This window comes from Osmia bicornis, chromosome 2 (genome assembly GCF_907164935.1).
Source record: "Osmia bicornis bicornis chromosome 2, iOsmBic2.1, whole genome shotgun sequence".
Taxonomy (NCBI): domain Eukaryota; kingdom Metazoa; phylum Arthropoda; class Insecta; order Hymenoptera; family Megachilidae; genus Osmia; species Osmia bicornis.
In genome coordinates, this window is record NC_060217.1 from 10,963,628 (window position 1) to 10,989,166 (window position 25,539).

At 39.3% G+C, this 25,539-nt stretch overlaps 1 long non-coding RNA gene across 2 annotated transcripts in view; it reads right to left on the minus strand.

Annotated features, from left to right (window-relative positions):
• LOC114871463 overlaps positions 1-25,217 on the minus strand; it is a 66,014-nt gene extending 40,797 nt beyond the window's left edge. Inside the window, exons 1-2 of one of the 2 annotated variants that reach the window (XR_006830504.1) lie at positions 24,898-25,217; positions 7,710-7,957 (exon numbers count right to left, since the gene is read on the minus strand). This is a non-coding gene — a long non-coding RNA (uncharacterized LOC114871463). The remainder of the gene's footprint in view (positions 1-7,709; positions 7,958-24,897) is intronic. The other variant, XR_003788579.2, reaches the window with a different exon arrangement.
• Between the last annotated feature and the right edge of the window lie 322 nt (positions 25,218-25,539).

Here is a 25,539-nt window from a genome sequence, read left to right on the forward strand (position 1 = left end):
CCAGAGAGGACCGGGAGAAGAAAAGAGAGAAAAAAGAAGACGAACAAGACCGTTTCTCTCGGTCGCTGGAAAAGCGAACGAACGTTTTTCGAAAAGCACGTACGAACGAAAGATGGCGGCTTTTCCACGGGGGTGAAACCTGTTGCCAAAGCCTTCATCCCCTCCTCTCGCTGCCGTTCTAAGCTTCCATAGCTCCTTATCCACTTCTTTCCTCGCCCCGCTCCTCCCTCAACAGCGAATGCTTTTGAAATTCTCCATCGTCACTGCTAGAACCAACTGTGCCACGAAACCCTGATCTTCCATACAGTTTTTGGAATAAAATCGTTCCTTTGTATCCAAAATTCACTGTTCCACCCCCTTCTTTAATTTGGTGGTGGACTATAGGGCAATTACATTAATTTAAAAATGTGGCAACAATTATTTTGTGATTAAAATCAGTGAGATAATTATCTGCAATTATCTTGTATCATGTAATGAACCTTTGTAAATACAGAGTGACCAATAAAATTGTTAATATTAAATGTTATTTAAAATATTACAAAATTACACAGCTATCTAAATGTCTTTCGAGTACACTTTTTTCCTTAACAATTGGAAATTGTAGTTTGTGTTAATTTATTGTGTTATTTGGAAGATTCGTAAGGGATGATTGATTGCACGAAACACAGGCCAGTTATTAAAAAGCTATCACTGAGAACGAATATTTTTTATTCGAGTAAAGATTCGAATAAGTGAGCTGACGAGTGTCTTTAGTAACTGATTATGTTTTTTCTCATCTTCAGATGGCTTCTAATGGGTTCTTTTATGAGCTTTCAACTCAACTTCTATGATTAATTCTCCCTGCAGTATAATACACCTTCGAATTGAGAAATGTTAAATGTAACTATTCATTTGTTTATCAATTATTTCAAATTATAATTTTCAGCTCTTTTTTCTATAGATTCGAACAAGTAATAAAACAACCACGTTTAAAATAATTTAATTATTTTATATTAAAATTCTCAGTAATGCAAAAATTTCAATTGGATTATGATAATTTTACAATGTCCTAGAAAGGAACAAGCAAAAACCTCTTTTCAAAAGGCTCAAAAAAGGCTCAATAGTTTGGAATCAACAATCAATAAATTCTCAACAGAAATCTCACTGACATTCCAAAAAAGAGCCGCAAAAGAAAAAAGATGAAAATAAAAAAGGTGAACAGCTCAGAGATCGCACGCGCGGCGTTCTAACGGCGCGCAAAGAGGGAAGCAATTAAGCTTTCCCCTGATTTATTTCAGGCATAAATAATTTTGTAGAAGTACTAATTATCGCCATCGCTTTGAATCGATATCCCTTCCCACTCTTTTGCTTAACGAATACACGCGCCATCTCCGTCTCTCTGGCCGTCGTTTGGCTCAAGATGAAAGCACCCGCTTCTGCGTGGCCAAACTTCCCGTGAAGCGATAAATTTCTAGAAACAATAGGAAACTCCCGGGCTAGACAATAGAAGAAATATATGTACTGCCTAGAATCCTCTTGCTTCACCATCAACGGAAGCGTGGCTTCGAGTTTATTTCGTGGAAAGAAAGAAGAAAAAAAAGGAAGAAAGAAACCGTGGCTGAAGGGGTGAAAAAGAAACGAACCAATTCTCTAGCGTTTCTCCCTCGACAAGTGTGTCCCGTAGATTCGCTGTAAAGATTGCGAACTGTTAGAAACACTTCTGAAAAATAAATGGTAGCCTTGATCCTCTTTGAAAGCGATCCGAGTGTCGTCGAGAACGAGAATCTTCACGTATGAGATCTTGAAACAACGAACGCGATGCTACTGATAATATTTCCAGCGTTTTGTAAATGCTTTATCCGAGAAAATTTATAATGTTGAGATACTTATCGAACAGCTTATTTCCATATTCGGTACATAAACAACAGTTTATTACTGTTTTGTGTCATGTTTGATAAAGTGAGGATGTATTATGGGGTAAGAGGTTTATTTTTGTATAAATATATTTTATCGGTAGAATTTTTATGATTTTTAATTCTAGAAAAACCGAGAATAGTATGTTAACAATTCTAACGCTTTCTCCCCTGCCCTTTGAATAGCGAAGTTGGACTCTCTCCATGGTCCGACATAGGTGAAAGTAAATAATTTTTGGAAAGTTTTGGGATAAAGGGGATAATGTATTTTTAATATTTTTTATAATAATATATTGGTGAGCCCCCTCCCTTCTAGAATTAATATTTCTTTTGTTAATAATGATGTATTTTATTTTTGTAATTTTTAGTGCATTCACCCTGTAATTGTCCTTACTTTTTTTTCCACTGTCATGATTGCAGGAAATCGTTCGTTCGCGTGTATTATTCATTGGAGAGTCTCCTTAACGGAATGCATGATTGGTCCAAGTGAAAACGAAATATGGCCAGAGGAAATTAGCATTCCTCGAGTTTCGGGCATGACGTGCGTTCAAACGCTGACCGACACGTAGAATTCGTCTCCCCATGCCATTTCAATCTTCTCACGGATTTCCGAGAAAATATTAGTGTACACACGACGAAAGTCTTGCATTTCACGGATTCAAAATGTTTCGTGGAACACGGTGCCGTATTCACTAGCGACGCGTTGCTATACGAAGATTCGTCGATTTTCTACTATTCAAAATAATGGGAAACGTCTGTTGAACGTCAGTCAACGTCAGTCCACGTTGCTCCACCCCCGTGGGCCGGTGGACGGTTGAGAAAAAAAAAAAAGGGCACAACAAAACACGGAAATTATCTATCTTTGGCCGAGGCTGGTCCGTTCCGACAATGGAGCCGAATTAGTCTGGCACGTTAATTACACCTTGCTGCCGGATGACATGTAGCCAGTCGATAAATAACAAAAGACACAAAGCTTCGTTTCTCGCTCGCTTTCATTGAGACTATAATTAATTTGAAAAACGATACCAACTCGTTGTTTTGTAATTTCGAAACACGAAGGAGGAGTTGTTATAAAACAATTGCTTCGAAACTCCAAATTTAGAAATTTCTTGAATTTGAAATTTTCTTCGTTTTCAACCCCTCAGAATGCCTAATGAAATGAAACAGAAAATTGAGAGTCCGCAAATATTTTCGAACGAAATCGTTAACAATTGAAGATTGATACTGTAACAATGGAACGTAAGAGAGGACGGTGGAAGAAAAGAAATCGCAGCCGAGTAGAAATGTGTTTTTCCAGCTACCCTAACGACCACGGTGGAAGACAAATGGAAGAAGACGTTAATTACACGAGGTCCCTGAAAATGAATTTAACCAGGTCGGGGATATCTGCAAGCGAGATCTGTTAAAGAGGGAAAGAGGCGTGTCCGCTTCTTGCGTTACTCGTAGAGTTCCGACAGTCTCCTGCTGGGAACATCGACACGCTGCGTTTCGCCAAATAGTTTCTCGAAAAACTGCCAGCACACTTGCTCGGCGAAGGAATAACAGCCAGGTAGACGAGCGAAACTAAAGCAGAGGAAAGTCTCACCTGTCCTCGATTTTTTCCCTCTTTGCGAACAGGACGGATGATCGATCATTGAAAACGAGGGGAGAACGCCAGGCTGAGCGTTAACGAATGATCTCTAAATTTCTGCCTCGCGCAACAAACAAGCTTGAAACTTCCGCTTTCCATGGAAATCGAGCTGCTCAAACGATTTCCGTGATACGCGAAGAACAAGTGGATTGACGTTTGATCGGTTATAAAAACGACGAGGGAGAAGTTTCACTGATATCGCAGTTTATGCTTCGATCTCTGAACGTTCTCCGTTTAGCAGAGACGAAGTTGAGTTGTAGAATCAATTTTTCATCTCATTTTTCATCGTTTGATGTAACGAACTGTAGTAAACGAACGAGCAGAGCGGAGATTAAATTTTCCAATAAATTAATTTCAAATGGAAACAATGATATTCGAACTTTTCCCAGTGCCGAATTTAAATTTTAATTCAGTCCTGACTTTTCCAGATTTACCAATAATAAAATAATTAAAAAAATAATCTTTGTTATCTACAAATAAAATTAACAAAAATCCAAATATAATAAAAAAGGCTCTAAAAGTGTAAAATTTTTTCACAAGCTCTATCCAATAAATGATTGAAATAATAAATTTAATTTACAGTTCCATTCTACACTTCCTCATGAAATAACGATCATTTTATAGATCCTATTACAAGAAATATTATCAATAAACCTTCATAAGAAAAAAGATGCAGCATCGTTCCAGTTTAGTGCCCGATGGTTCCCCAGGGTACGTTTCTCGATCACGCTGTTAACTAATGAGTGATCAGGGCCAGGGAACACGTGCAAAGCTCGAATCTCGCGTCTTTGCCTTCGGTTTCGATAGTCCCTCATTACTCGGCGAGTTCGAGTAACGACCTCGACGAGATCCCGAACGGTTTTTTGTATCGCGGGGTCGAAGTCTCTCTTGCCGCTGATCAGAATCGCGCGATAAGGTTCTCCCGGTACGTCGACGTCGTAAATTATGGCGATCGAGTTCGGTTCTCGGTGCTTCTCTCGTTTCTTCAGGATTCGAAGGTGAATATCTGCAGAGGATCCTTCCATCCTTGAGACGGGCCGGATCGAGGTACGAGCACTTCCCGCTGCTAGCGGGATACCGAGAAAATCCGCGTTGATATCTCTTTATCCGTCTTCTTTCACCTTCTTCATCTTCTCTTTCCTCCTCATTTTTTTTTCTTTATCTTTCTTACCCGTTCGCTCGCAGACCAGAAACAGAATATTTCTCAGCTCGAACCATTAAAGCTGTCGATAATCGACGTTGTAAACTGGGTAACGAGCGTCCAGCAGTTTGTTCAAGTTTATTGCAACCATGTAAATATATATTTCAGGAGTACGATAAAGATACTGGCTTCGTAGATATCCAGAAGAAGACTAAAGGTGTTTCGTGTTACCTTTTGTTTCTTGTGCTGATGATGAACCTTTATGCATCACTTTTCGTCATCAAAAATAAAAAATTTTGTAAAATTTTATATTTATTCTGTGGGGTAACATAAACAGGTGTTAACCTCTATATAATAATTGATTCTGTTTTTAAAAAAGTAGGGAATATTATAATATTTAAATAGCCCAAATATTTTTTTGTTCCAAATACAATTATATTTTATTGTGAATCATTGTATAGAGGTCAACAACTGTTACTCTATGATACCTTCGTTTGTACTTATCATGGATAGAAATATTAAATAATAATTATGGATGTTAAAAAACTTGTAAAAATATTGAAAAACCATTAAAAATGTACAATGGTGTATAAACAGCAATGTTACCCTATATTAAATATTCAATAACAATCGTGGATATTAAAACACTTCTAAAAATATTTGAAAATAATTAAACATGTACAATGGTCTATAAACAACAAGTGGAGGAAGTGCGAGGATGTAGTCATCAAGGTGGAACTACATTTGCCTAATACGAAGACACTTTCATTTTCACTTGGCAGATTAGTTGGACGAGAGTGAAGAACAGATAGAAGAGAGAGAGAGGAAGAAGAAGACAAAGAAGTTCATTCCTAATGGCGTTTTCTTAATGAACGTTTCCTTTGTCTTGGTCAAACAACGGAGACTTAAGTCTACTTTACTAGGGACCTTGATAGTGAGATAAATAAATTCAGATTGTAGCGGCAAAAGATGTTAAAGAAGAGATGCATTAATTACGACGTAACTGCAATTTTTTAGAGTTTAAACAAGTAAAGATTTTTTTTCTTATTTTGTAATGAAAATCGTAAAATTTCCTTACTCTGTAAATACTGAAATTAAAACTATGTATTTTTATAAAATAAAAATGGGTATTGAAATATTTATTGGATGTTTCCTGTTCATTTCTTAGATTCTAATTATAAATTCCATTTCTTTGCAATCTCTGCTTCCCAGTCTTACCTTGATCAAAAATGTCACGTCGAAACAAAAACCATCTTCTAATTACAATCTAACTATCCAACAACCAAATAAATGTTTCAAAACTAGTATTGCAATGTCTTCTGACAAACTTCAAAAAACTTTACTTGAAGACCGAGTGAATAATTTAGGTACTTAGTTGCAAGAGTGTTACAGACACCATTGTAATACTGGCGATACCGAACCATGCCTAATTTTACAAAAAAGCAGGAACCAAAATCGACTAATCAATGATTCAACTTGAAAGTTCAATCATCTGTAATTTATACCCATGAAGGCTGAATTGCAACAAAAAAGAAACAACTATTATACACGATAATTATCTCTAGACTATCAATGCCAAGATCTGAGATATTAAATGCAAGATGATCAAATTTCATCCTATTAATTCATTTTTTATCATAAACATGATTTTGAGATTTAAGTACTTAGCAGAATAATAATCAGACTATTGGTAAAAAATATTTAATTACAAAATTCATGGTTCTCAAAACATTAAAGTATTGTGTTAAAAAATCAATAGTTCTTGAGATATTTCACAAACCATTGAATTCTTTAATATTATATTTTAATACTTTTTCTATTCAGTATATGTATATAAAGAAAGAACCATTATTGACCCTCGTATCTTCTCTACCTACAAAAATTCTACGTTTCAGTAAAATCTCCCTCAAAATCAAATAAAATTAATTTTAAACGTTTTAATTAATTTCGTAAAAAATGTACAAGTTATCCAGACGCTTTACCATGTATATTTCACACAAATCTAAATTGCAGTTCAATTAACTAAATCTCAAACTTGTGCTGAATAAAAAATCTGATCCCTAATGGACTGGCACAGTAAAACAAGAGAACGAAATATCCTACGGTCGACCCACGAATAATTCACGTGGCCGGGGTACTTTTAAAAAGATCCCGCCCTCAAAATCTCGTCCGAGAGAGCTCATTTCACCGACGAAAATGAGCAACGTCCAACGAAATATCGTCCAGCATCCCCAATAAAAGTTCCAAGCGGAAAGGACGTGCTATAGCGACTTGTCAGTTGTCACGGTTGCTGCTGGAAGGATTGGCACACTGACACAGTGGCGTGTTGCATTATTAAACCGGCAAGAGCGAGCCCAAGGACGCGGCCAGAATTGGCCCCGAGCAAAAATTAGTCGGCTGTCGCTCAAGCGTGGAATTAACCCGCGAGCGGAGGCGTCCTTCGAACGACGGGCCGTTCTTCTCCGTTCGAATTCTCCTGCTGATAATTGCCGAAAGATCAACGATTCCGCGGTTCGGATATCATTTTCACCATTTATTCACCGAAAGAAAGGTCTTAATCCGATGGTTGAGTCATTTACGACCCTGTACTTGATTATAATTAAAATATTCTTTAAAATTTGGCAAATCTACTAAAGTAATATTAAAATGTAAACCATCCCCTATGTTTTATCTTTAATTATTCGTTATTCGATTGATATAAAAATTATGTAATTTTGTAATTTATAATATGTATGCTTGGCGTTTTAAAAATCACCATAAACGAAGGGTGTAAAGAGTTTCAATCTTCCCTCGCAACCGATATTTCGATCTTATAAATAACTTGAAGAACGTCGCGTTTTCTCCATGCGCCGCGACAAGAAATATCCCTCGTAAGTAGTATCGACGTATTTTGAATGCAGGCTGAGAGAAAGGGTATCAAGGATAGAAAAGAGTCGAGTGAAAACAGGAAGTGAAGAAAGGATGGTCCGTAGAACCATCTTCCAGGTCCACGTTTCTCGACCCTATCTAATTCCCCCTCTTTCTCCCTCCCTTTCGCTGCTCTTACCTTCACTCTCACTCTTTGCTTTTATCTTCCCTGACTCTGATCATCCCCCTCTCTCTCTCTCCTTCACCGTGTCGTCTTCCGTCCTCTGTATCCATCCACCTGCTTCACCCTTCTCTCTGCCACGCTACCACCCTTCGCCGGCACCCTCGCGAACCATTCCAGCTATCCAACCCCCTTTGGATATCTCCATACGCCACTTACCGAGCTCAGGATGTTCTCCGTGCTTACGTGCGTAGAATCTGTAAGCACTGATAAGGTGGCACCATTATATTCTCGGTTTATTTGCATTAAGATTGTAATTTAGAGAATCTTTGGAACTGATAGCTGCTAGCGATCAAGCGGAACGAAACGTGGGAGTGACTGTTATTCGGATAATCGTACCTTCGAATCGAGATATCCTTCACACTTTATTGCGAATTGCATATAGAAATTTATTATAAGAGATATCATTATTGAAGATTGGAAATTAAGAATTTATTAGATCAGTTTTTCTTTTAAAATATAGAAATCGGTATTCAGATCGTTCGCACGAGGGTTAACCGATAGAATCTCGACTTCTCCGATCCAAACCGTGATTTAAGCTACGATAAATCCTCTACGTTCGCCACAACCCTTTCACTTCAAGCTACATTTCTCACCGTCCTCTCGATTAAAGACGCAAATACAGCCTCGACGACGCAAGATTTGATAAGAAAGTAATCAAAGGGCAGATTAATCGGGCGAAGAACGGCAAAGAATAATCCACCCACGTCGAATGCCCATCGAACCGGTCCCTCGGCACCTTCTTCGTTCGCGGCAAACGTGCACTTTTCATCGCCCCCCGCGCGTCGAGCGATTAAGCGCAATAAGGCCGAAGTAATGTCGTGCGAGGGGGTTGAGAAAAAAAAAAGAGCGTGATAAAAAAAGAAACTTTCCTTATCGCGACAGAGGATCGGTTACTCGAGCTTGAGCGTCACTGTCCTCGGCCCGTTCTCCCGCAAGGGGTGGCCACCCTCGTCGTCCGGCTGCAGAATGTTGTCGCTGGAGGCGGCAGCGACGATGGTCAGAGAAAACGGCACGTCCACGCGAGACAGGGAGCTCGACGAAGGAAAAAGAGCGAGAGATATGGGGTGGCTGGCGACCAGCTAAGGGGGTGGACTTTAGAGTCCGACCAAGGGGAGCCAACGACTAGATGGCGAAGGGGCAGCGAGAGGGAGAGGCAGAGAGAATTTACGCCCGCCAGTGAATTCCTACAGGACCTCATATCACACGCGCGCACGCATCCTACACACACACACACACACACACACGTACGCGTGTACATAGCTAAAGGCGTACGCACATGCGCCGATGGTGTACAAAGAGGAAAATTCTCACGCGTTCGTGAATTGCGCCTGGACCTACCGAAGGGAATCCATAAATTCTGTAACACATGGACCGACGGAATTTTGTTAAGGTTCTTATGATTTGCGCGTTTTTATTAGCACGCTGTACTGTTTCTGACCTAGCTGACACGTGTACAGTACCGGGCACGCTGCCCTTCCCTAGGGAAAAGGATGTTGAAGGAGAGACCTTAATATATGAGAATTATTGCATATTACTGGGTTAGGTTACAGAAGATAAGTATTCAATTTCAAGGCGAGGTGGTTCGTTTCTGTAATAAACAACCATTAGATATTCCTTCCTTTTTTCAAATATTTCATTATTTGAGCCGTTTAATGCAAAAGTATTGTTAGTCAATTTTTCACCTATTTAGTTTAACACCGTATCTCGAAAGCTGGAGTATCATTCTGCTCTTTGCAAAATGATTTTCCATGGTTTCTTCACGGATAGCAAAATATGTAAGTAAAACCGTCTATGTGCAAAAATGGTGTAAATTCGTAGAACATTCTATAAAATAATTATATACCTTAATTTTCGAGGAATTATTTTAAGGGATTTCTAGTGATTTACATGCAAAAGATGTAACGTTCTTTGATACTATTGTATTTTACCTTTGCATTAACTCCAAAAAATTAACACGAGTATTTCTAATTAGATAAGTAAAAGAATTCTTTATAATATGGTTAAATTCTATGAAATAATGAAAAATGAAAATGAAACTAATTCTAATAGCATTGCGAAAGGGAATAATTCAAAAATTTCTTGAAAATTTAGAAATATCAAATTAATTTGTCCTCCTAGTAAAAGGTTAATAAAATATTAGTTTCTTGATAGAAGCACACGTCTTCGACGAAGAGAACACATTTTCCATGATAATTCCGTAACGATGTTAACTCTGCGTACGCTCGTTACCGAAGTTAAATGTCAATAAACATTCGAGCAGTCGGGGATGCCGAGGCACCTTGACGTTGGACCAAACAGAAGCGGCAAAGCAAGGCGCCAATCACGCGCGAAGACAAACACCGGCTGCGGACCATCGCTGATTGCTGAGGAAGTCCTTCCAGGACCCTGTATTCCTGCTGGTAGGCAATGCTCAGCGCCGCGGAGGACAACGTACCCTGAATACGAAATCAAAAGGCGTCCGAGAACGCGCAAGTTCTGCACACCACCCTCCCCGAAGTTCAAACATTCGCCTAAACGCGGTTCAACTATACACTTGCTTTAAGATGACCTGGCAATTATCGAACGTCCCCTTTGAGTCTGGCACAAATTCCAAAAATTTCAAACGAATCGCCGAATTTTATTCTGAATAAATTTAAGAAAATAATATTTCTAGAACTCTATGGAAGAAAAACACTCGAGGAGACGAAGAATCAACTTATCGCGGGGTGTTCGGTTCGGCCGATTTGATTTCAGGGCGTGACGTCGAAAGAAGCTGATATCGAGGGATGTGTTTCGCTTGTCCAAGCCACGGCCTCGTGAATATTCCAAGCTCTAAAAGCTTCTCTTTCCCCTTTCTGCCCGCTCTACTTGCCCAGATGTACGACGAACGGAGGGTCCATCACGTCCATAACAAGCTACGTCCCTCTCTCTCTCGCACTCTACCCTTTTCACCTCGCCTCACCCGCCTTCGTCTTTTCTCTTTACTCCCTCGTTCGAGGCATCTCTCTCCCACCAGCCTCTCTAGGCCTCCTCGAGGAGAGCTCTCAAAGGGTCCAGGGCTATGGAGACGTTGGCACCAGGGGAGTGAAGCAGCCAACACACAGAGAGGGCAAGAGAACGGAAGAGATGAGACGGATGGATGGAGGAAGCGAGATGGATAGAGGAACAAGAGGAAGAGGGGCTACCTACCGCGCCTACGTTAGGTAAATTCGGTGTAACTCGAGGGGATGAGGATAAGAGGAGCTTCCCGTCGAGGGAAGAGGAGATCGAAAGTAAGAGAGAAAAGGGAGATGGTTGGTCAGACGAAGAGAGAATTCGCTAGGAGGAGACCATCGCCCACAGGGGTGGACCAGTGATCGATAGCCACACACTACGTCCGCCACCACCTTCACAGGCCTGGACTCTTCCTACGTTGGATAATTCTGCGAGCTTACGTACTCGACCATAGCTACACACCGTTACTTGAAAATTTGCATTCTAAAACCGTGCTGTTGCAGCTCGATGCTTCCAGTCGTTTGTAATCGAACAACTTTGTATACGTGGCCAATAGTTTGCGATACGAGTGAGGTCAGCCAGATCCTGTGGCTCGAAATAAGACGAAACTCGAGAATAATAAAATTTCATTGAAAAGTTATTCTTTGAAAAAAGAACCTATCTAAAAATCAATGTGATTGTCTTTGTCAGTGTCGCGACACTATATCAATAAGAAGATTCTATGTCAAAGAATGGAATATTTCATGGTCCAACGATAATGAATAAGGAATACAAAAATTTTTTTCAACAATTTATTCACAGAAGGAATTTTTCTCAAAGCATTATCTTCAGCATCGATATTAGAATAAATACTTTAAATAAAATAATTAAGTAAGATAATTCTTGTACCACGAATTACAATCCACGGTGTATTATCATTGTATCGTAGAATTCGATTTAATTCCATGACAATAGAATACTCGGAAGATTGATCAGTGTCGAGCAAAGAATTCTCAAAGTCCGTGGTTACTCAAGCGTTTCGTTTCTCGAGTTTCTTTCAAATTTCCCCGAACTAGTTTTACGCAAAGCCCGGTGAAATACCATCGAATCATTAGTCTTCTTTGACAAGACAGCCACGAATGGACGGTGTTTGTTCAGGTGACAACGGGGATTAGAGCTCAGTTCATCGAGTCCCGATCCAGATTTTCTTTGCGCTCTGGCGACCATTTTCGAAATCGTTGAACATTAGCATCGACTGGCGTTCAGCCGGTCTAATTGGGATTTTCCCAAGCAAGGAATTCCCGTAATAATCTACAAAATCTCTCCTAACAATAATGCAGCCATTGTCTTAATAAATCGCTTCTTGTTTCAAGACTTTTTACAATTTACACCGTTAGAAAGCATTTGCTGGTCAATAATGTATTAGCGAACGGTACGAAAAACCTTCAAATATCCACAAATGGTACATTCACTTTGTGCATCGTTTAGTTACGAAATATTTCTTTGCTTCGCGTCATCCGCTCTTTTCTCCAAAGAGAATTGCACAAAAATTGCATCAACGACGGCCGCATTCAATCAAGACGCTTCAACGTCTAATTACTCCATCGTAATTCACGTTTAAACAACGTTAACCGCCCTCCGGACGGGACCGTCCACGATTTATCTCCTCTCTGATACAGTGGAAATTTTTTTTACGATGCGACCGAGCGCACTCTTTTCCCGCCAAGAGGCGTTACTTCCCGCCATTACGAGCCGCTAAGATTAACAGCAGCTTCCTGCTCGTCCGTTCGCCCATTCGACGTTCTTCTTTTTCTTTCCCCGCTGGTGCAACTAATTGCGACGATGCAGGCATATTTCTGCACGCACGGGCCGAGAAAAATGGCGTTCGCCACCTCCGACCACACTGCGACCTACCCCTCCAAGCCTTTTACCATCGTCAACCGAGCATTGTGTACCCTCCTTCGCCCTCGTCCTCGACAAGGACGCATTTTCGACCAACAACACGTGCAACCACTGTGCATGGAATATCTTTCTCGGTTCAACGCTATCTCTATGTTCTTTCCGTCTTTCTTCTCTCCCGGCCTGATTCTACCCTTCGAGCCTCGCGTCACTTCGTTCCCGTTGTTCTCTCTGTTCCTGGCTTCCCGTTCGCTTTTATTGCGGCCAGTTTTCCCGCAGTTGCGGTGACGGGGCTTTCCCGAAATCGCGATTACCACAACCACGTGCTGTGCCCCGTCGCGGTGATTTATTTTTATTAGCCCGCCACGACGAAGCGTCTTCCTTTCTCATTATCGTCGTCGCGTTATTACGAAGCCCTTCTGCCCTTGCGTGGCCATCATAGGTCATCAGTTGATATTCTGAATTATTGTCAGCGAAGGGTTACTATTATAACCTGTGTATAAATAATTTGAGAATTATAATGAAAGAAGTAGGTTTCATAGACCATTTTGTTATAAATGAAATTTTTTTACAGGTTTCCTTTTTATTTATAATTAAATAATATTTAATTTTATTTAGAATAAATTTCAATTTTTGCACCAAGTTCATCGACCACGGCCCTGGGGGTCCCAGAAATCCTAATCCACTTCTGGATAGAAGCGGTGAATGAAATTTAAAATTTCTAAGATAGCTTTCAACAAAATTAAACTTTCAAGGTGAATGCCTTTTTTTTAGAAGAAAAAGAAAATTGCAATTTCCCTGGAAGTTTCGAATTCACCTCGAAGCTGTCGCGTCCCTACGACAAGTTTCCTTTGAAGCTGATTCATTGGGATCTCGTTTAAAGAATTATTTATACCGTGTCCAGAATCAACGAGGTTTGTATTCTAGAAGAGAGAGAGAGGAAAAGAAAAAGAATCAAGAGGGAAGTGGAATCGTCGCCTATACGGACGCGAATAAGGGACCGTGTCCCAGGAGTGCCACGATCCCTGGATTTGTTTGCCACCATCTACCCCCGGAAACGTGCTTTCGTGTAACAGAGTCAATTCCGATGGGGAAACGCGAAGGATTCGCGTTTTGTGTTCCGTCGGATATGGCTTGGACGCGAATTAATATTTACGAACGGGAGGATGCCGTGCTGGTAACTTCGGTTTGATTTTTAAAACGAAAAACATGTCGATGAATTATATTTCCTGAACTTTGTCTATGCAGTAGCATCAGCCCTATTCTTCATTATTTATTTTCAATTTCATTCATTGAATCTTAATTTAATTATTTACTGTTTGAAATTAATTTAAAGAAAAATTACAGAATAATTAAATTAAAATCGTTCACTGCATTCGAGTGAAGAAAAGCTTCATTTTTTGCTAACGAAAGGGCACCCTATCGCGATTGCTAGTGGGTGCAACGTCGCGACAAGGTGAACCAGGTGAGAGAAAGAGGGAATACGTGAAAGATGCGGAAAGGCAGATAGAGAAAAACGTAGCCGGATGAATACAGCCCTGTAGATTCGGCATGGATTTCCAGCGATGGTAAAACCGTCACGATTTCCGTGCGATTGTCGCCGGTGAACGGTCGGACAAGCATTGTCCGTAAAGCAAGAAGAAGGGGCGCAGCGGGTGGCAAACGTTAGGAAATTCGTCCGAGGAGGGGCTGCACAGAGGTCAGGAGGGGGTGGCAAAAGGCTAAGCCGAAACCTTTTTCAAGGATGAAGGGCTCTCTCTTCCCTCTCCCCTCTTGGTGCATTGTACACCAAAGTTTCTCTTTCTGTTCCTTGCTAATTCTCTCTCTTTCACGCTTGCTGCTCGTGCACTACGCTTTGCCACCTTCTCTTTCGCTGCAAGTACGAGTATACAGGGTGTCGTGTAAATAGTACGAGCAGGTGGTGATATTAAAAGAAAATATGGAGTATAATATTTTTATAGAAGGATTTTTCTTTTTATCAGTTAATAATTTTAACTAAGAAATATTTGATATTCTGTTAATAATTAAGAGAAGAGTAAGTTTAGCACTAGAACTACCAAACCAATCAGTGTGACTGATCGCAAGTTTTTTATTTTAAATTATAAATTTTATCATTTTTGTTGAAATGTATATTGCTGGAAATGTATACAAATGTATTTAATTTTCAAAATTATTTTTAATTTATAAATAAGTGCACATCAAACGTCGGTAGTTCTAGTGTTAATGGTTAAAAACATTTTTAAAGCTTCGGAAGGAAATTTATCTCTGCAACTACTTTGCTTTCCTTTGAAATAAGTCTGAGAACAGTATGGTCCAAGTATCTGAGAATTGTTGAAACTTTTATGAAATTCTGCATGTAAAATTTTACGAGTACCTTCAGTATAACACTTCCAATTGCAGTTAAGCTGTAAAGTTGTAACTATAATACTAAAGTGTGTAGCATGGTATGAACTGTGTTCTCTGATACATATTCTCAAATATCTTTCTTACAGTCTTCTGCATTATGATTATTAATATTTCCATGATTCCGAATAATGGCAAAATATTTTACCATCCATACAATATTAATAAAGAAAAGTGCTCTAAAAGTATTTCGTTTCTAATTTTTGTAACCCTTTCATTGTTTTCAATTGCAAGCGTGACAACAACGGAAAAGTCCATCGACTTTAAAACGAAAGGCAAACCGTGAGGTCGCGCGCGTGTCAATGGCCCCGCGCCAAAATTGCAGAAACACCGTCGAAGCCAGTGATGGCTTTTCGGTCGTTTTGCTTGATTTTTGGTAATTACGCCGCGCGGAAGGCTAGCAATCTCGTACCCGGGCCGAGAGCTGCCTCCGCGAAACTTCTCCCGATGATAGCTCGGCAAATAACAGAGACGGTCCGCAAAGCGGATGGCAAGAGTTGCCAGTAGACTATCTCTCGGACGTTCATCTTCGTCGTCGATTGTTTCACGTCGATCGTCGTGTATCGTCGTGTAATTGGATCTGTACCTAAGTACATAGCTCGAACCTCATCGAAATTCTGTCCAAGAACACGTTCATTAGAATAATAATCCTTTGACTTTGTACGAGCTACATGCTTGCATAAAAGAGAATTTATCTTCCAAAATCATGGTAAAATTAAAATAATGGTTCAAGGAATAATTTGCAAATGAGCTTGCAATTATTCAGTGGAGAATATGAAAAGTATGACAAAAGACTGTTTAAAAATTAATGTTAACAACCTTGTATTTCCACCATATTATTCTACATAAAGTGGAATAGTCAAGGTGGACCTTTAAAAAATTAACGCAATTAACGAATTTCCGGTTGACATCATAAGTTTCCAGGTCCGACATTTAAAATATTTCATTGTCCCCGAGTTGTAAGGTGCTTCTCATTCAGAAATCTGCGAACAATGCGACCGTTCGTGACTTAATTAACCCAAGCAGATTGTTTCGCAAAGGAAAAAGGATAGGCTGTGGTTTCCACCAGGGAATCGCGAATTTCTTTGGTTAATTCGTGACAAGTGATAATTGCTGAACGCAGAGTCCGTCGTAAATCTATCGACGCTCGTTTCGGTATGCAAAAGGATACACGGTACGTCCCTGTCCCGTTCAGTCAGGAATCCAAGGAGATTCCCTGTTCCTGGTTTTCTCAAAGCGACACAGTCCCATCGGTTCACGGAAAATCCTGGCGGAGGTGGTAATCTCCGTTTCTGGAAGAGTTCCTGGTGCGAGAGTATCCATCAGCGTTATCTTGAAATCTTCAAGGACCCGGTATGGATTCATTAAGGACAAGCTTCATTAGTATCCTCAGGAGAGACTCTTTGTACATTAACGTTTCTTTCTCTTATCCTTTTGCCGCTTTAATTTTCCTTACGATCCTTGGAACGTTCGTTTCTTTAACGATTCGTTATTACTGCAACAATAGCACTCGGTTGAATAAAAAATCTACAAAATTCTATGAAATTCTATGCAGATTTTCATTTTTTGTAACATCAAAAATGATAAAAGTGGTATTGTTAAGATTTTTCTGATTATTGAGGATTCTATGATTCCTTTTCCTATGTCTAATTGGTGGCTTTTTATAGGGCTATATTTAACATATAATGGAAATAATAAGTTATCAAATCCTTATCAACATAATATTGTAAATAAATAGAACGACGATGGTGTCCCAATATGGCTAACCCTCGGACAGCGGACCATGGAGAGAGCCCCAATTATAATATAATTCTATATTGTATATAACTTCTACTTTCTAAATTTTTCATTGTCTCTTTAAAAATTATTCTTCCAATATATAAAACTCTGTTATTTATATATTTAATTCTGGGTTAATATTTTTATACATGTGTTTTGTAAATTTGGATTTTAATTGACCCAGTCTCCGCTGTTCAATGGCTAACTCATAATAAAAGGAAATAAGAATTTTGAATAACTTTTGCATTACACTAATCTTATAAGGTAGAAAACTAAAAGTTTAAATTTATAAATTAATTTTGAAAAATATTTTACTTCGACCACGACTTTGATTTTCTTCGTCTCCGTTACAACAATTTCTCCTCGATTTCAACTTCAGTCGAAGGTATCGATAATCTCGTGTCGCGTTCAAGAGTCTACCTCGAAATCGTAAATACTTCAAGATCTCGATGTTCGGGCAACCTCTGTGCCATTGTTCTATGCACCGCAGGAGGTCCTTCCCTCTTCGCTAGTTTATCCTAGATCGTCTCCTTGACGGCCTTAAACCACCTTGTGTTCTCCATATGCGTTCAAGGAAACTCTGACTCGTGCACCGAATTCTTAAAATATTTTTCACTTACAAAATCAGAAGCATTTCTCAGAAATTTTATTTCCTTTTGCAACTTCAATGGTTTAACACGTTCGAATAATTTTGAATAATTTTCAATCGGAAAAGAGTTTGTCAAAAGCACCGCAAAAAACGTTTGCAAAACTTTTCATCCCCTCGCAGTTGGAGCGCACTGATTTCACGATAATTCCCTTCAGAAACGTTCAGCACGCCTAATTAACGGTGCCGGATAGCCAAGGGAAAGCGGTTTATTCCCAAACGTCCGATCGATCGGTCGCCTTAATCCGCAAATGACATTAATACCATGGCTGTAAAACAATGCGACCGTCGAAAGGAGCTCCGAACAAATAACATTCGCAGGGAATTAACAGTTATGCCGAAGAACAAACGGTGCCTGCACGGCGCGCTTTGCGCCCGCAACTAATCGCATTACCGTTTCCCTGAAAGCTCGTGTCTCGCTTGGACGCGAACCTCGACCAAAATCCCACAGGTAGACAGCCAGTCCATTGTTCGGGCCCTTCGAAATCTTTATTGTTTTAGCAGAAATATTATTTCAGGCACCGTTCATCGCGGGGCCCCAGTAAAATTCTTTTACCTCTTCCCCTATAACCCACCGCCTGATTTTTTCACCCTTTACGAAATCCTTGCTTTTCGCGTATATGTCCCTGAAATAGAAATTTTATGTTCGTCCCTTTGAGTTATTGAAGGGACCCTGGTATATGGTCCTGGAACTTAATAACCCTCTGTCTTTTTTCGGGGGGTGTAAAAGGGAACGTTCGAATATACAGGTGCATAAATGTTAATTTCATGGTTTTAGGGTACAGATGAATTGTAGGAAATTCAATGTTCCTTTTGTATGAATTTTATTTTGTTTGAAGTGATAATCCTTGCAGTGATTGGGGGTTGTAAAGATTAACATTGTGAATTAAGTATTTCTAGTTGAAGTATTATAATGTCTCTACCAACTGCCTATTTATCACAAACAATCTAAAAAAGAATCTCAGTCTCTAATAAAAAGTAGGTACTAAAGAATATGTATAGACTATTAAGATTCAATGAGATCCACAGTACAAAATCTATCAACCCTATCATACCTAAAATTGAAGGCAAATATTCCTTAATTTAATAATTATTTATAAACAATCCAGAAAGGGTTTCATTGTCTAATTAAAAATAGCAAAAAATATCTCTATAAATTTCTCAATACCTCAAATCCTGTCAGTCTACAGAATATCGAAAGCTGACGATATGAACAATCTCCATCAGTTTCATGAAGCTCATTCAAAACCGCGAGAAAAAAATTTCATCTATCTTGAAAATACCAAAAGGTGTCAAAGCTGAATAAATTTCTCGACATATCGAATCCTCCCAATCTGCAGCACCTCTTTGAAGAACCTTCCACTGAATGAATGGCGCGAGTCACCATGAGAGTTCGATGCGGAATCATGTAACCCTTCCCCGTCGGGGAGAGAAAAAGGGGTAGGGATAATCCCATCGGTGACACAATGTTCGCGTAACCGACGGTCGTAAGAAGGAGGAGGTGGCGGAGGATGAGGATGGTCCTCGAGGACCTACGACTCTCGTCACACTCGCACCCCATAATCCTCTGGTGGTATTCACGATCAGACAAAACACACATACACACACGTACGCGTAGATGGCGAAGGAGAAATCGGCGCATGCCGGACCAAGAGAAAACGAGTCGCACGACCTGAATAACTCCGCCTGGATGTTTCTAATGCGTGGCTTAGCAAAGGCTCACGAGTTCGTGAAGAGGACCGATGAACTTCGGATAATCATCCGATCCCCTCCTACTTCTTCTTCATCTCTTCCCGGCGATTCCTTTTCTCCTGCGAACTTCTTTTCTTCTCTTCAACAGGAATAATCGAGTTTTTCCCCGCTGGCGACGACGCGCACACCCGCGGACGCTTCTTCCTACCGTGACTAATTTTACGGCTCGATTCTGCTAAAAGATCCGACAGCTGCTGGGTCTTGGTTAACTTGAACAACGATCGCTGTCGTAAATTTTTTAGATATTTAGAAATTTTTGACAGCTTTTGGTGAGATAAACGAGTTATGTGTAGTACAGTACCGAGCATGGTAGACTTTCCTAGGGCAAAAGGACCCCACCACTTGCAAAAATCTTATTACTTATTAAATAGAAAAATATCTCGTACAAATTAGGTATAATGTACGGTAACTCTGAAATATCATAGCAAATTATAGTTATAGGCTTTTTCTTCTAAATCGCCATTTTCCCTAGGGAAGCCTACCATGCACGGCACTGTACAGAAATTGTTATATCGTGTGAAAATTTGCACTGCTATTAATTTGTAATATGGTATTTCGAAAATTTGTCAAAGAAATGCTGTTCGTCGTTAATTTATGGATAATATTATGCTGCTTTGGTTTACATTTAATACTAATTTATTTCAGCGTGTTATATATAATTTCAACTCCTTGTTACGGAAATAGTAGGTATCGAAAATAACATCGAGTGTTTCGTATATACCAGGTACACCTTAAACCTATACTTAACATAAATTTACATATGCTAATAGATGCAAGGTAATTTGGAAGGAACATCTTTGGAATTTCTTAGCAAGAAACTGTATCAATATAGCAATATCGCTCGTTATAAACACGTTTCGTTCTTCTAAACTACCCTCATATGCATTCATATGTGTCATTTATTTACAAACTGGTGCAAATTCCCGTTTTTATGCTTTGAAATATTGAGTGATTTGCATTTCAGTTTACTCAAAGATATCAGTAAGTGCTGTTATTACAATTTTGCATTTCTTTTCCTGATAATATAAATAGCTCCATTTACGTGGTATACATTTTTGCAAGAAATTAAATAACGAAAATAATTTGTTGAATAGAACAAAATTCATTAACTATCAGCGAATACGACAAACCATTTCTCGATCAAAATCCAATAACTTTTACACAAAGTTCCTAATAGATAAAGAAATGTTACAAAATGTAAATTATAAGTTATATTAAAAAATTGGAAAATTTATGAAAAGGGCAACTTGTAATCCTAATATAATAAATAAAAAACATTCTAAGGTGATGCTTCTAAATACATATCCCCCCCATCGCTTTCTCCTGCGATAGCACGATTACTGTCCTGTCAAATTTTGTATCAAGCATTCGGATCCCCGTGACCCGTTACGTTCCTTCAACGAGAACGATTTCTCCCACGAAGAAATGAAAAAGCTTGTTGTCTCGTCACGAGAAACGCTCGAGGGTCTCGCAAGTCGATCAAATTCCGTCCGTTGGAACGCGAACCACGAGGAAGAGAGCGAAACGCGGGTAAAAGGCGAGCGGAAAGGACAGACGGAACGGACGTGGAAGTGAAAATCGGTAAGACGACATGGCACGTGAAAAAAAAAGGGGGCCGAAAAGTAACAGAACGGAGAGTAGAGGGACAATATCGTGAACGTTTACGACGTCGTTTTGCCACGATAAATATGCTCCGGGAACCCCTTTTCGAGGGATGCAAAACACCCCTCTGTACGGTAGGCGGGGTGCAACGAAACCTGTGTAATCTGCCATACGTTTCCCATGAATATGCATCTGCGAGGCTAATGCGATTTGATTCACGATTGGCCTAAAGTGTACAAGGCTAAGGAGGAGGGGTGAAATCTCTCGAAAGCCACAATAATTCGATACATCGACCGTGAGGGCACAAATTAACGTTTGTTAGCCTAACGTTCCTCCCCGGCCCGAGACGATGCGATTTCTTGATGAAAATAAATCGCATGCGAAACGGGGATTAAAGATTACCCTTTTGTGCCTTGGAAATTGGTAACGATCCGGTTATTTCTGTCGACAGACTTATCGCCACTGAGTTATGCTTCCTGTGAATTCGATGAAATTTCAGGTACTCAATTTTCATACCCTTCTGGAAGGTTTTATAGGTAGATCAATCTTTGTTAAACCTCCGATGGCGGACCATGGACAAAGCCACAATTTTAATGTAATTTTGTATTTCATATTATTTTCATTTTCTTGTCATCATTCTTTAAAAATAAATCGTCAATCAAAAAGAAAGAAAGGCACATAATTATTTGTATCTTATCTAAATTACTTGTACTTTGAAAAGGGATCACTTTTCAAAACCTCTTTTTTTTGGAAATATTTTAACACAATTATATTCTTCAGGCCTTTATGAAAGATTAGGTATCCTATGACTTTCAAGCCGTAGCATACGTGTCTTGCAATTAGACGAGCCGAAAATTGTAGACTATTAACGAAATGAAGCAATTTCGCGTTACACGAGTTTTACACCGCCAGTAAATCGCAAGGTATAGCACTTGTCTTCGTTTCCTCAGCAAATTTATCCGGACGTTACTGTACCTCGAAGAGGATTTAATAAATCACCAGGACAATTAGCGAGTTCTCGGACTTCGAACGTCCCGTTAGGTAGCCCTGGCCCAGGTATACCTATTGATTTGCGCGCTTTTATGATCTTTTCCCGTCGGTACTCTATGTTCGATAGCTTGTGGAAAATTCTGAATTGCACTCGGTTTTCCGTCGGTCCTTTGCCAGGCGCGAAGGGCGAACGAAGGAGCCAACATTTTAATTGTTTTATTGCCTCGGGAATTTCCGAGGAGCCGGCTGCACGCTAATAAAACCGATTTTACCCGGCCATCGTAAACTTTATGCCGTCGCGCCGAGTAACGTCGGGAAGTTTTCACTAACCGGCATGCTTTGACAATCCGTGTTTCCCTGGTCGAAAAAAGGGGTGGCCAAGAAAATTCGACAAAGAGACAGGACCCTTCAAAAAAATCGTTTAATGGTACACCTGTTCATTTTCGAAGATCTTCGTTCGCTTTGCATTTGCAAATGAGATACCTTGCAAATTACCTAATTCTTTTTTTTTTTCTTTCAAAAATTGGTTCAAGGGTTATCTCGTCAGAAATGATTAATAACTCAATTGGCGCAAAAGAGCGAACGTGAGATTGAGTTCACCCTGGTGGTTCTTGTTAAAAACAAAGAGGACAAGTATGAGCAATTACCAAGAATGGTTAACGAGGTGGCCTTATGGCCCCGAAGATCGTTGTCTCTCGGGAATTATGCTTGTAATTTAGAAACTGACGATGCTCAAAGATACTGTTACGCAGAGAATCAAACAGAAACTCTGAAACCGAGGTCCTTGCACCTGGTAACGTCCAACTGTTCCTCGCAATTTTACGACACCTGCGAGCACCCCATACTGGATTAACCGTCGGGTATATACGACGTTGTATGATTGATTTCCTCGTTTGAATTTTTTTTCTAGATTCACAACTGTCATTACGAGTTGATGCAAGTGCACGATAGTAGAGCGTGGGTGCTGCTTTATCGCAAATTGTGGGAGCAGGTTTCAAGCATTTATGTTTACCTTTGTCGTTTTGGTTCGGGAGTTTCCAACAATGGACGAGGGGTTCTTTGAGAATTTAGACGACAATGTGGATGGATTTAATAGGAAATAAGGAGGTTGGGAGAATAGGAAATGAAAGACTGTTTTTTGGAATAGAATATGGAATATTTTATATTTAATTAGAAATGTGGTGTAAATAGGATTTTTAAATAAATTATCAAAAATCTAAAATCTTATAAATATTATACTAATATCCAGTAGCTCTAAAAAATATGCTAATGCATATAATTTTCTATTCTCAAATTTCTATCCAGAAAACAATCATCCTTTCGACAGGGTGGTTGGCCCCGGTCCGAGGCTTTTTCACGAAAAACAGGAAGACACCTGCGCCTTCGGTCATTTCCTGTATCAGCCCCGGGGGTAACCAGGTTAATCCTCGATTGACCCTCCTCTGCACGCAGGTTGGACCTGTCCACCGCGTGCAGGAAAAAAGAGGAACGAGCATAAGAGCGAAAGAGACGGATTATAGTCCGGCACGCGACCAGAACCGCAGAGAACAGTGACAAAAAGGTCGGCTGACGTCGTCACACACGTTTCTGACTATGTGTTTGGGAATGTCCGTCAGGTTGGTGAGGACGAACGAGGTCGACTGTAGCGATGGGATTGATACGATACATATTGATGATATTCAAACAATTTCATTATCGAAATACTCGTGAAAGAAGTATCTTGGGTATTGGCATTGATATTAATATTCTGACAGTCGCATATTTTATAATTTCATATTGCTTTTTGCATAAACAAAGAGTAATATTTGGAAGCTTCTATACATTATCAAAATTCATACTTAGAATAGCAAATTCTTAGAAAAATTCATAGAAAAATTCATACTAATTAAAATAGCAAATTCATAGAAAAATTCATAGTAATTAAAATAACAAATTCATAGGAAAATTCATAGTAATCAAAATAACAAAATCATAGGAAAATTCATAGCAATTAAAATAGTAAATTCATAGCAATTTTTAAATAGTGTAAAATTTGGAGAATGAAAATAAAATAGAGCCTAAAATTAAATTTAAATTCCTATCTTAGCAGCCTATTACCCAGGGGATAATACTACTTGACTACGACTAGAAACGAAACTATCGGTCCTAACACTGGTTATTTGTCTCCTTAACATAAACCTTGGACCTTCCGTTAGCGTTGATCAATTGAAAGAAGGGCTTCCTTCGTCTCGAAAGGGACAGCTTGTCGATAAACTTCCGACGTGCTGGACTAACCAACGACGTCTACCGATCTGGTGGATAAGTTAGTGTAACGAGACCATGCCGATTAATCGACGTAAATGAGCCTTCGATACTTGTCGCAACTGACGAACCGACAATGTCTACACTGTTCAAAGGGCAGAACTTATCGTGTAAGGTTTCTTGGTAGAAGAACTATTATTCGAACGAACAAAGGGGGAAGATCGTATTCCGATCTACCGGTAGGGTGGATTCGAAGTTCTACTAGTTCAAAGTTTTACTAGACTTGCGATTTTACATGGGTCAACCGCTATTATTATCCTGATTTATGTTAATATTATTATAAGAGGCATAAGAGATATCAAACGAAATTTTCCTAGCTGAAGAGATTTTAGAAATTTTAACGTAATTTCTTTACCTTAATTTCACATTTCGATTAAAAATTATTAACAAAATTAAAAATTGCATCAAAGTATAAAGAAATAATGAATATACTACATACGAAAATAGCCACTCTATTTTATAATAAAATATTGAATCTTTTAACGAAACGAAAAATCGCACGAAAATATTAAAAAGTAATAAACTGTATCCCATAAGAAAGTATTAAATTTGAAAAGAGAAAAATTCTATGTATTTTTGCCCCTCGAATCCTAAGTATCTTGAAAAATACAAGCGACCCCCAAATTTTATCGTCAGTTTTGGATTCGGGGGGCAAGAATACATAAAATTTACCTCTTTTCAATTGATTTCTCGTTGAGGCATTGTCGACATTTACCCAGTTGTCGAGCGTAAACTATATTCTACGAACTTTCTCCTGTATACGTAAAACTGTTGTTCATTACATAATAAGATCGTTAAGTTCTATCGGCAATCTATTACCTTGTGTGTCAGGTGAACGAGGCACGTACACGATGTTGTACGAAGCCCATCGAAGGATGTAATCAGATCCGACGTGCAAACTCGAACGAAACTTCGACTACACACTGTATTACCACGTACAGCAGCTTCGTCAGAAGGGAAAAGGGCCCCGCTGCACTTTCGACGTCGTCTTCAGCGAGCTGAGCGACAGGTTGTCGATAAACCACAGCCACTGTGCGAACCACGTCAACGGACACTTTGTATCACGCCGGAGCAAAGCGTTCTGCTCTTCACACGCGCACGATACAAACTGCGGCCCTCGAACGGTCTATGTTTACTATCAGCGTAAATCGGCCAGGTACGATCACGAAACGAATAATATACCGTCGCTAATTCGTACGATGTCAACAACATTCTTCTATTTACGTCGTTATGCCTCGCTGTTTCGAAACATTATATATATTGGCGTAACTGAAATTTCTATAAATGGGATATTCTAAGCCCAATGCTGGGTAAAATAATATTTCAAATAAGAAATAGAAATATTTTCAAGGATTATTTAAGTAATATTTTAAATAAAAAATACTTACAAAGATTATTTAAATAGATACTTACAGAAATTATTTTCCAGGCTCTGTTACATCGATTAATTTTCATCTATTA